The sequence below is a fragment of the Mesoplodon mirus genome, assembly GCF_964341445.2.
Source record: "Mesoplodon mirus genome assembly, chromosome: 12".
Lineage (NCBI taxonomy): Eukaryota > Metazoa > Chordata > Mammalia > Artiodactyla > Ziphiidae > Mesoplodon > Mesoplodon mirus.
In genome coordinates, this window is record NC_138988.1 from 50,413,556 (window position 1) to 50,427,389 (window position 13,834).

The following is a 13,834-nucleotide window of genomic DNA, read 5'->3' on the forward strand; positions in this document are numbered from 1 at the left end:
TTTGGTAAGCAGTTTGAACAGCAAACTGAAAATAATGTTGCTGAAAACAATGAAGAAACTAGAAGTACTAGTGACATCTTCTATTTAGCTCCTGCTTTCTTAAAAGTTATTCAATAGACTAACACTGTCCAGGTGGCGAAACAGTTCTTCACTGATGTGGCTCCCCTTAACAGTCACCAGTTCTCATGGAGGGTAAACCATAAAAAGGAAACTGTGAACCTCTTTGAGGTGTGGGGCGGGGGTGGGTGAGGTCGGTTTACAGATCAAATTTAGGCAGGAGAGGAGCACAACCCAGATGTCACAAAGACTGACACTGAAACATCTGCTCGCAACCACAGAAAGAGACTGTCACAGACTGTGGCAGCACCAGCTGTGGAACACTGGCTGGCTAGGGGTGCTCACTGTCAGGGGAGCCTTGATCAGACCACCTCTGGTGATGCAGAAGCAGCATTTAAACAGGGCTGAAAGGGAAGAGACAGCATCTGCCATATTGTGGGAATGGTGAGGGGGACAGTGGAATTGTACTAAGTATGCCAGTGATATTTTAGGTCATCTTAGGCTTAAGGAGTTTTCTCAAGATGATTGTACGAAGCGTACGTTAGCATTTTGTATGATGAAATGCTTTCCTTGATACTGAGTTACAATGGTGGCTCTCAACTGTGGGTGATTTTGTTCCCCAGAAAATATCTGGCAATATCTGGAGACATTTTTTGATGTCTGTGGAGGGGTGCTGTGTGCTACTAGCCTGTACTGTGTAGAGGTCAAGGTTGTTGCTAAATGTCCTATTATGCATAGGTCATCCCCGAACAAGAAAGAGTGATCCAGCCCAAAATGTCAACAGTGCAGCGGTTGAGAAACCCTGGTTTAAAGTCATGTGACAGAGGCTTGAGATCACCTTGTCTTAGTAGACACACGAGTAAACAGAGTCAAAGAGGGTACTTGATGGATGCAAGAAATCACGACTAGTTATCGGCAACATTGTGATTAAAGACTAAACCCCTACATCCTCTAGGATTAGCAGGTGATAGTTCCCAGATGAAATGAGTCACAGAATGGCTCATTTTGATGGCAATGAAGATCCTAGGATCAAAAGAACCAAAACATGAGGACTTTAGTATAATGGGAGCTGGGGGAGGAACCCACTGGATTAGGAATCAAAATTCCTAGTATTACTTGAAAAATAAAATAGCCATGGGACTGCTCTAAGCTGTAAAGTAAGATCTCATCACCATTTATGGCAGACCCTGCCCAGTGAGATCTAGCCTGAGTAGAAATTTAAGTGACTCCCAGAAATGTGAAAAGAGAAGCACAGGTCTCAAGAGCAACTGAGGACCTGTTCAAAGTGATGCTGAAGACAAACTAGCTCATTTCACAATTCTGCTTTTGGTTTATCCTTTAAAAAAGATCAAATAAACCACTGCCTTTTTCTAGGGAAATGCCAATTATTTATTGATTCTGCAGAAAACATAGTCTTGCTTTTTTTCAGAAAGAGAACTTATTCTTTTTCTTCCCACTTTTGGATCAAATTTCGTTGCCAGAAAAAAAAAATACTGACGTGTGCTTCTCTGGGTTAAAAAACAATCACAAATTATATTGAATTACTTCTCTTATTTCAGGTTAAATAAAAATAGACATCTGGCTTGACAGCATTTACAGAGCAGTTCTAGTAGTTTAGTTTCCAGGATCTTACTTTGTCTTGTCGTGTCTCCCCTGATGCAACTTTTGTATCTCCTCCTTCAGTAAGTTTAAATTCTACTAAATATGATTTTTTCAATTAGTTCCACTTGTACACTCACAGAAGCATTCCCCCAGGAAACTATGAAGTGAAAAGTTCACGGTAGGTGAGGGAAAAAAGAAAAGGCAAGTGGAAAAGAATTTGGCACCTTAAAAAAAAACAACCAACCAATATATTTTGTGACGATTTTCTCCCATGAATGTTTAAACTCAGGTAAGATATGACTGTCTATCTAATATGGGGAGTCGGTGGAAGAGTGACATCAGAAAATATATGTTAGTCTTTGGAGACCACATAATAATAAAATGGAGTGAAGATGGAAAGATCTAGGCTTTTTCATGTTAGTCTGAAAGATTCCAAATAAGAGAACTTTGATCATTTTCTGGTATCCAGATACTTTTCATTTTCAATGGTCTTATTTCTTTTTGTTTCAACTGAAATAATAATTCTCCATCTTTGCTGTTTACCCCTTTGAAATATATCTCTGCAGCCCTGACCCTCCATTAAGCATTGCCTAACAGAATGATGAACTACGTGCCCTGCTTTAATCTTGCCCTGTAGATCAGTCCCTCCAGGCTTTGAATTATTTTTTTTTAATCTTCTGAGGACTCAATTGAAAAAGCTACCTTTCTACAGAAATGTGCTCCAGGTGGCCTGGAAAATACAAACGTTAAGCATTGTGCTGGATCTGGAAGGGCTCATATAGGCAATACTACTTCAAATATATATGATATTGGATGATTAAAATTTCATTACATATTTTTTTCATTTGATACAATAATCAACCCTGCAAGACAGGCAGACCAAGAATTAATACCCTATTTTTTAATACCAGAGCAAGGCCTTCAGGAGTCTGCGACTTGTCCAAGACACACAGCTAGTAAGCTACTCAAGCCAAGGATTTTGACTCAAAGTCCAGAGAATTCTGTCCCTTTAAGTTGAGTCTGGGATCTTGAATATACCCATTTTTTTTTTTGCGCCGACGTGCAGTTGATAGACGTTCAACCCAAGAGTAAGTAGTTATTGCCTAGTGGATATTTCCAAGTGCCAAGATCAGAGATCTTTTCATAATACTACCCCAAGTCTCAACAGGATTGGCTCATACATGGGCCCATGTAGACCCAAGACTAGAAACTGTCTTTCTCTGGCAGACATGAATAGACATATATACGTTGATATCCCAAGAACTCTACCTTACCTCATATAGTTTCCTAATATTTCTATTTTCACTCCTTTTTCCTTTGCAGTTTGTATATTCAAAGAGAACACCCCTATGGATTTTATTACCACAGCCTCTTGAGTCTGTGGATATTTTTTGGAAATATGCCTCAAAAATGTGAACATCGAAGATTTTAAAGACCAGTATTCTTATGTTCAACAATATAGGTTAACTGATTTTGTACTAGTGTTAGGTTACTGGAGTCCTAAAGAGTTATCATGGGGACTAGATAAAGCCTATGCCTCTTCATTTTCCCACTTTGCCTGTAACAAGTTTGGAAGACATTCCTGGGCTCTTTCCTTCCACCTTAGCGATTACTTTACCTTAAAGCACATTAATCTTGGCCACATTAGCTCCACTTGTTTATTCACACATCCTTCCGTTGATTAGATACTATGAATCCCTTTTATGGGATTAAAGTCAAGTGCTAAGTATGTAGAAATTAATCAGCCACGGTAAATGAGGACAGAAAGCCTTGAGGCTGCCCCGAAAGCTGGGTCAGGATTGGAAAGGGTCTCTTCATATGCTGGCCCATATGTGCCCTCTTTTAGTCTGGGCTTCTCAGAAAACACAGACAAAAAGGTGTGTGCTGGTAGTTTATTTTAGAAAGCAAGCCAAGGGAATAGGGACGGTGAAAAGGCAAGTATGAAAGAGGCAAACAGAGAAAGCAAACGCAAGGGTGCATTGTTGAGCTTGTCACTGCTCTGGCAACTGGCACTCAATCCTCCTGGATTCCTCTCAACAGTCATGAATTTTCTGCTCAAGGAACAGAGCTTGTATCTGCTAGCTCCCATGCCCCATTGGTCAGGTGCCACAAGAGGTGCTAAATCCCTCACATTTCCATGTTTGTATATGAATGAGTGTCAGGGGTGTCCTGTAGATCTACGGCTATGGCCTTTGAGAATGCCTATGGAAGGAATACATACAATGGGCAGCTGAGACAAAATGTTGTCCATTTACCCCTGCATCAACTTGTCTGTTGTAGCAATGGATGGAATAAAGACAGGGGGTCGGGGTTGAGAGGAGGTGAGATGTGGTATAAGAGGTAACGGTTATGGTGTCAAATAATACAGAAGCCTGAAGTAGAGGCATTTATTCAGCTAGATGACAGCGTAGTGGACCTTATGGAGGGAATTCAAGTTTTAAATGTGTAATTGAACTATATTGCTTGTATGATCTTTCAAATCCCTGAGTGTGTGACTACAAACACAAATTGCCATCTAATGCCAACTCCCAAACTCACTCATTGCTTCATCCTCCTGAGTAGTTCCTCCCTCACTGTTTCAGTAATTCCTGCCTCTTTAGGGTCAACTTTCATCCTACTCACTTTTCCATGAGCATCGTTCTCACGTCCTTCAGAAGCACTTGGCAGATTAGCATCCCAGGAACTGTCCAGATCTAAGGGAGCACTTCCTCTACCATTAATTACAGTTTGGTCATGAATAGGTATGTAACTGCTCTGAGATTCAGATTCCATATCTGAAAATGTACATTTATATTGCAATATTTTAAATAGGTAAAAGGGCTGAACATGCAATAGGAACATAATAAATATCCATTCCTTTATCTCTTTACATTCAGATTATCAATTTTGAGGACAACTTTTGGTAGCACTCCCTCACATTAATCTTCAGATTTAAGTTACCCAGAGTTACATGAGGAATGACCAATATAACATGTATCTGAGCTTTTCTCCCAGATAACCAGGGAGCTACAGACCTGGAAAGGGATGCAGAGATCCCCTCCTTGTCTCTTTCACCCTCCCCGACCTTCTCTCTTCCCTGCCACCATTATAATGCAAATAAGACTGGACAAAGCCTAATCGTTATCATTTACTAACCATCTGTATGAAATATGCCATTCTTGTTGCCTTTGTCTGATAGTTTTTATTCTAGGAAAATGTGTTAGTGGCAGCGAGACAATCTGGGCAGATCATGTCAGTGACATTTTAAGCCACTGGGTGAAACAGTTTCCAATGTATTAGGCCATAAGGCTATGTTGAGGCCATGCCAAAATGCCTGGATGAATCAGTAAACAAGGTGAACAATGCAGATAAATGACATCATGGGGACATTTCCAGATAATTTACTGAATCATCAAGTGATGTGATTAATTTTTTTTGGTTTTCTATAGACATTTTGTCTTGTTTTGTATCTTTACCACTGCAATAATAAGGGACAGATTCATTATTACTTAAATGCTAAAGTCATTCACCTGACTTCTTGTCCTGCAAAATCCTAACCATGGTCCAGTAAATAAACCTCTCTAGGGCTCCGTTTCCTCATTTGTATCACAAGATAGGGCTGATAAATCTAATATTACTAAACTGCTATCTCATACCATTAGTATAAGGGTCAAGTGGAACAAAGTAGGAAAAAGTGTTTTGTAAACAGACAAATGCCTTTAACAAAGCCTTTAGTTTTCCCATACTTAATTATCAATGTGTGTGTTTTTATTCTTAATTGGAATTTTGAGGAGTTATACTGTGTCTTACTTATCTTTGAATATCTTTGAATTGCCTAAGTATAATGCCTGGCACATAGGAGATGTCTATTTTCAATTTTTAAAAAATGCTAAGTAATTAAACTGCTTTCTTTATTTTATATATATATTTTAAGGCTCTTGATGTCACACAGGATTATGGTAAGTGCACTGATTTCCACTTCTTTTTTCACACCTGTAGAAAAAGATGCCATTGAGGAGAGATGGACCATCCACAATCACAACCTGCAAGGGCTGCAGCCTGGATTCACCACCTGTGCCTATTTTTTCTAAGTAATATTTCGCTTTCCTTATTCACCACAAATGTCATAGTTGACTTCCTTTAGGGCATGATTTTCAAATTAATCAATCAATTATTTTATTTTCTGATTACCGCAATAGGTTTAGTGAACATCCATCACGTCATATAGATACAAACTTAAAGACATAGTTAAAAAATATTTTTTCCCTGTGATGAGAACTTTTAGGATTTAACAACTTTCATACATAATATACATCAGTGTCCATTATATTTATCATGAAGTTTTAAAGGTAATAAGCAATTTCTCACGGGTCGCAATTCATAACATTAGAACCGCATATGTTTATTATGTCATAAATATTTCCTCCTCACTGCTAGGTACCAGTAGGAACGCATGCTTTTTCCTGGTTCTTCAAATGCAATATTCTGTGTTAAAATTAGCTAAAAATAAACTTATGTCTCTTTCTCTTATCATATCCTTAGCACCCATGACTGTTCTGGCACCTTCAACTTGCCCATAAAAGCCAATCCCTTATCTCCTGCTACAGGAAATCTGCTGCTTTGCCTGATCAGTTCTCATTATGTGGCTGAGAAATCTCACTATCATGTTTTGTTTCTTCTTACCCATCACCTGTTTCACCAAGTGGAAGTTATTAGTGTATTTTATTATTTGTTGACATATCTTTCTCCACTCTAGTCTGTGGCTTCTTGAAATACAGACATCAGTTTTTTGTTTTTGTTTTTTTCCCATCTCTTTGACATACCATCTCACTGCAAACAGTCTTGCTATAGGAGATATTTCACTTTGGCTGGATGAATAAATCAATTCATCAAACTACTAATGTCTCTTACCCTAGTCCTTTTGTCTCCCTACTCTCAACGTAGCATGCATTTTGAAAGGCTGTTAGTCTTCTCACTGGTTTCCTTGTCTGTGATATTCCTGTCTCTGACCTAAGCGGCAAAACACTATCAGCTTAATATTTTCCTGAAACTTGCTCTAAGAAAGAGCAAGTTCAAATTTTTTGGAGTGACGAACTTCATCACTCTTGGGGCAATAGTATTTTAATGTACTCCCGCCCTTTTTTCCAGTTAGTTTCATAGTTAAATATGTTCCTGGGCCCTCCGCTGATGCCTAAGCAAAAACCCCTCCTGGAGCCTTCAATAGAAATGGGCTTCCTGTCAGCACACTCTGCAGCTAGGTCAACATCACCACTGAGAATGGGAACAGATGCCTTCAATGAGCTTGGCAATCAGTGGGTCATACTCCACTAGCATCAGATGTGCCATTTCATGTGCTTTGGGCACGGGCACTGCTTGTTGAGATGAATAGCAGCAAATTGTAATGGCGCTACTTGACTTTATGGTTTAGTTTGTGGTCATTTTGAGGTCAGCCCAAATACTCCACTGATACTGACCCCTGCATAAGAAAACCAAAAATGAGGCCATGGGATTGATAAATATGACGTTTATAGCCTTGACTTCTTCTTAGGCCCTACCTTTGATATCTGCTTTCCAGGAAAGGAAAATTTACGTATAGAATGTGGGAAATACCACTCAGCTCTCACACAGTCACAAACATTTTTTGAGTATCTACTATGTGTAAATGACTGTGCTAGAAACTGTCATATAGTATAGTATTTTACTTTTCCAAACAATCTATAAGTCTCTATATAGAACTGCATCAAAATTATGTTCTCTAATCTACTTTATATTATTATTTTAACCAAATCGTTTATCCTCCCACTTCTGTCTCTTTTTGTTTGTATACTGTCCATTTTATGTTTTAATGTTCATCAAGCCCACCAAATAACAAGTGCCAGTATTAATTACTGAAAATCTGCATGCTGGATTCTTGATGCCACCTAGAGCTCGCAAGCTTTTGTCGATTACAAAGTATCTTTCAGTTACGTGGACACAGTGCTATCTGAATAGGTCTAAGCGCCCAGAGGATGCCAAAATACCTGCTTTGAGTTGGGACTGGGTGATATATCATGAAGACTGCAATGGACCTGTATTCAGAAGGGCTGGATTTAAGACCTAGCATTGGCATTTATCAGCAGAGTGAATTTGAGCAAGTTCCTAGTCTCTGTGAGTCTCGGTTTCCACTGTCAGACTGGTGCAATATCTTAACAGTCTCAGAAAGATATTGTGCCAAAGAAGTCTAATGCATTTGAAAATGTGTGGTGACATGGATTGTTTATCTTCTCTTGAGATTCTACAGGAAACATAAATCACGGTGTCTCCCTAAATCCCTGTTCCCTGGTCTCAGAGGTAGGTAGATGGACCAAGTTTTTAGCCAATTAGGCTGTCCAGTTTGTTTGCTTCTCTGTGATTGGTTCAGGCTGGGGAAACTAACTGGGGCATTTCTTCCAAAACTGCTTGTGAAGTCTGAAACGTTCTATTTCTGCCTTGTCCAGCATGATAACCATCAGCCAAATGGGACTATTAAGCAATTGAAATGTGACCTGTGACTACTACAACTGAGAAACTGAATTTAAATTAAATTTAAATAGTCCCATGGGGCTAGTGGCAACCATATGGGACAGTACAGGTCTACAGTTTCCCATTCATTATTCTGCATGTTTCCTTATTTGTTCTTTGTTGCCTTTCTAGGAATATCTTTTAAAGCTTTCTTTCTCTATGCCCTATTTAGATAACCCTTAAAATACTTGTTCCTTGAAGATTTTAAATAATTCAACTGAGAAAACACCTTTGCCGGGCACTGTTTCTTAACTTATTTAATATATTATGCAATTATTGATCTGGTTTTATTTTCTTTTTCTTCTTGAGTAATTTTTTTGGTCATTGGTGTTTTCTGAGAAACCATTTATTTCATACAGATTTTCAAATTTATTTGTATGACTGGGAAGAATGCTTCCCACTACTTCTTTCTTTATTTGGTCATTGCTAGTTTCCTATCTTTGATTATTTCTGCATTCTCAGTTCTCATTCTATAAGCTGTCTTATCCTTCTTTTTATTTAAAAATAAATTATTTATAAAAATAAAAATTCTAATTTATCTTGTTTTGCTTTGTCTTCCTAAGAATTAACTGTGTTTTTAAAATCATTTTGCTGTAATTATCTTGTTTATAAATAAATCAATATTTGTCTTTTATGTTTACTAATTCCTTCCTCCTAGATTCTTCCCCTGCCACCCCCCTCCCTTCCTCCATTCTTCTCCTCTCCTCTTTCCTTCCTTCCTTTCTTATTCTTTCTTTCTCCTTCACTCTTTCTTTGCATTTTAAACAAGTTGAATTTACTATTTTACAAATTTTTATCAGTTATGTAAATGTTTGAGGTAAAAGTTTTCCCCTTTAGACTGACTTTAGGTTTACTCTATGAGTTTAGATACTTATCACTTTAACATTAAAAATTGTGGGGGGAGGGGAGAGATAAATATGCTGAGCACAGAGGAATTTTAAGGTAGTGAAAATACTCTATATGACATTGTAATGATGGATAGATGTTACTATACAGCTGTTGAACATGCAACACCAAGAGTGAACCCTAAAGTAAACTATGGACTTTGGTGATTCTGATGAGTTAACATAGGTTCATCCTCGGTAAAAAAAAAAAAAAAAAAAAAAGTACCATTCTGGTGAGTGAAGTTGAAAAAGGGGGAGCTTATACATATGTAGGGGTAGCTGCACATTTCTCTCAATTTTACTGTAAACCTGAAATTGCTCTAAAAATTGTCTTTTAAAAATTAATAAATATATTATGAAATCCCAGTTCTTTTTGAACTCAAGAATTCTTCAAAAAAGATATTTTTAAGTTGCATTAAATTGTTTTACTTAATTTGTTATGACTTTTTCTCACTATTTTTCAAAAAGATTGTACTATATTGCTTACAGTTTTTGAAATTTGTTGTGACTTTTGGTGGCTTAATATCTAGCCATTTTTAATTATTTTAAGTATGTTTTAAAAGAGAAGGTGTTTTATTCGAAGAATTACTAATGAAAGCCTCACAGCCTTACCTGCTGTAATTTTTTATATCTAGTATTGGCTGAAAGCATTAGTATGCTGTTAGCTCTCCTTTAATTTCATCCAGTTTTGTATCTATATTTTTGATGCCAAGTTTCTTGGTGTATGAAAAGCTTCATAACTGTTATATATTTCTGTAAACTGCCTATGTCATAAGGCACACCACATTTGTCTCATACAATGCATTTGGCCTTTAATTAAACTCTCATGTGATGGTAACGTTAGGACCCCTGCTTAATATTTGTTTGCATCTGCCCATGTGTCTTTGCCAATGCTTATTATTTTCAATAATAATGCTACTTTCTTTTACGTGTATCTCTTTTACAAAGCAAAAATAACTTTTCATAACAATATTTTTCCCATTTACTTTGCCAGTTCCCCCAGTTTACATTTATTATTGTTAGAGTTAACTTTATTTCCTTTGTATATACATTTTGTCATACTTGTTACATTTGCTATATTGCTTATACTTTCTTTCCTTTTTGCTTCCTCTTTTAGTCATTTGAAATGTATAGAATCTAATTTTAGTTTATTACTAGTTGTCTTTACATTTTAAATAACAGACTTAAATCTCTATTTATTCGTTTATTAATTTTTAAATGTAATAATTTCCTGCTATGAAAGATAATAAGCATATTTAAATTTATTTAACATCACATTTTCTTATATCCATATTATTGGTACTCTGCACATTCTCTTATACACACACATTTTCTTATTTTTAGTATGTTGTGTAGCATTTCTGTAAATATTTATAATGTTTACTTTATGTTCCTTCATTATAATTCAATAAATGTCACCCTCAATTAAAAAAAAGAAGATCATAAGTTTATCCCCCTTCATTCAGGCATCTATCCATTCAAGACACATTTATTGTGTGGTCCTTCTTTGTCAGACTGCTCCAGCCACTGGGGCACAACACAGAGCAGCAAGGCAGAAAAGACTGCAGTCATGGAACTTATATTTGGGGAGGGGAGAAACCAGCAATGACAAAATAAACAAAGAACATGTCTGGTGCGAATAAATCTTTTAGAGTGGGGAAATACTAGTCAGTCATGACTCCTTTACATGGGTTGTTGAGGGAGGCTGTGTAGGATTAGACAGCGTGCTAAGATTCAATTGATGAAAGAAAAAAGCGTTTTTAGTCCATCTTGCAAAATATGAGGAATGAGCATTTTAGACAGGGAATGTTGGTGTCGTGGTATTTTATTGGTTCTATCAACAACTGAGTTAGGGATTGTGCATTTGCCTATTTTTCCTTTTAGTTCTGTCACTATATTTGCCCCATGTATTCTGAATGTTGTCAAGAGTGTACACATTTGGGTAGATATGTCTTCTTGACAAACTGACTCTTTTAATGTCATAAATTTTCCTTTTTTTTTACCTCTGGTAATACTAGTTATCTAGGATTTTGCCTTGACTACTTGTATGAATGCCAAAATAGTTTTAAAATAAATGGTATAGAGGCTTCCCTGGTGGCACAGTGGTTAAGAATCCGCCTGCCAATGCAGGGGACACAGGTTCCAGCCCTGGTCCAGGAAGATCCCACATGCCACCAAGCAACAAAGCCCATGTGCCACAACTACTGAGCCTGCACACCACAGCGCATGAACCACAACTACTGAAGCCTGTGCATCTAGAGCCTGTGCTCCACAACAAGAGAAGCCACCACAATAAGAAGCCCGCACCGCAACGAAGAGTAGCCACTGCTCACCGCAACTAGAGAAAGCCCACATGCAGCAACGAAGACCCAACGCAGCCATAAATAAATAAATAAATTGATAACTAATTAAATAAATAATTAAATTAAATACATGGTATATACTTTTCCATCTTTTTACTTTTCAACTGTGTAAGTCATTAAAGTGTATGTTCTATACAAACCATATTGGGTTTTGCATTTTATACAGTCTAACAATCTCTACATCTCATTGGAGTATCTAGTCAATTTATATTTAATGTAAATGTTGGTGTTTTTCTGATTTAATATATCATATTGGATTTCTTTTTCACCTGCCCAATATATTTCTTGTTCCTTGCTTCATTATTTCATACCTTCTTCTGGCTTAAAAAGTACTTTCAATATTTTGTTTTAATGACTCTATTGGCTTTTATTTTATTATTATTTTTTTTTGGTTATTGCATTGTGTGTGTGTGTATGTGTATTTTGTGTCATAACTGGGCCTACAATATGCATCCTAACTTATCTCAGTCTGCCTAGAATTACTATTGTATCATTCTGTGTAAGCTGTAAGAAATGGTTCAATGTTGTAATTCTATCCCCCACCCCTGTTCTTTGTGGTACTGTTGCTATGAACTTTTCATTTATATATGTTATACATAAAAACTTACAAAGTTATTAATTTTTGATTGAAATTTTCAGTTGTCATATAAAGAAATCAAAAAAAAGAACAAATATCTTATACTTATTTACATATTTGTTATGTTCTTTGTTTCTCATGGCTTTCCATAGATTCAAATTTCTATACGGTGGATTTCCCCTGACGGAAAAATTTCTTTCGCATTTATTCTGGTGTAGGTCAACTGCCAATAAATTCTCTCACCATTTATTTATCTGAAAAAAATGCCTTTACTTAATCTTACTTTTTAAAGGATATTTTCACCGCATATAGAATTCTGGGTTGATTATCTTTTTTAAATTTTGGAGTTGGAGTTTTTAACAGTTAGTCTACTGTGTTCTTGCTCTATTGTTTCTGATGAAAAGTCAACCATTAATCATATTTTTGTTCCTTTCTATGTAGTGTGTCTTTTTCTTGGTTTGTTTTCAAGACTTCTTATTTGAGTTTGGCATTTTTGTGCCTAGATATGGTTTTAATTGCCTAAGTCTATATTCTTCAGAAAATTTGGAAATTCTCCATTAGTTCTTTTTTTTTTTCTCCCTGCCTCATTAACTCTCTTCTCTTTCTGGGACTATGGTTACATTTACATTAGATCACTTCATATTGTACACTGATCACCAGTGTTCCATTTATTTTGTTTTCAATATTTTCTCTCTATGTTCTTTAGGTGGTCTTCTAACTTACTGTCTCTTTTTTTCTGACCTTTACAAATTCCTGTTAAGCAAATTAAGTGAATTTTACATTTTAATTCTTGTACTTTCATTTCCAGAGTTTTTATTTCACCTTCTTAAAATTTCTCTTGTAAGTTTCCCCTCTGATCACCAATTACAACCTTCTTTTCCTTTAAAATGCTAAACATATGTTTATTAGCTGCTTTAAAGCTACTGAAGTTATTTCCAACATTTGTGTTATACTGGAGTCTATTCTAATGACTTTTAAAAAATTAAGTATTGGCCATTTTTCCTATTCTTTTCATAAATAATAGTTTTAGTTGTATGTTGAAAATTATGAATACTACATTGCAAAGAGTTTGGAGTATCTATTTTTCTTTACAGGGTGATAGTTTTTCTTCTGGTGAACAGATAAATTATTGGCAGATTCTTTTATTTTTGTAAAATTTGTTTTATTATTTTTATGGTGAATGTATTTTGGTTTTTTTACTTATTCCTAGAAGCAACATTATGCAATATTTGATATCTCTGTTCAGTTCTCAGTCCACAGAAGACCCACTCCAATAGGCCTGTTAGAGTTAGCGGATTAACTTGTGTATTTCTTTTATCTCAATTATGACAGATCTGAGTTACCTACTGTCTAAAGTCTGAAAACAATTGTCTCAAATCATTCTTCCAGTTTTACAATTATTTGCAGTTTTGAGTGCAAATGCAAGTCTAGTATCATTTACTCCTTCATGACTTCCTAAATATCTGGCTAATTCTAATTCTTCACATCTTTACCTTTGCATTAATGATACCTCCTTGAAAACATCTTCCATGGTAGCCTTACAAAATGTCTCTCTTTAACTTTTACCATTTTAATTATATTGTCTTAGTGTGGCTCCCTTTGGGTTCATCTTAGTTGGAACTACTGAACCTGAATGTCTGTTTCCTTCTTCAGATTAGTGATGTTTTCAGCCATTATTTCTTCTCTTTCTGGGGCCCCTATAATGCAAAAGTTGTTTCACTTGATTTTGTCCCAAGGTCCTTTAAGGTATCTTCACTTTTTAAAACTTCTTTTTTCTATTTGTTGCACTGCCTTGATGAGTTCCATTGTTTTGTCTTCCAACTTGTTGTTCT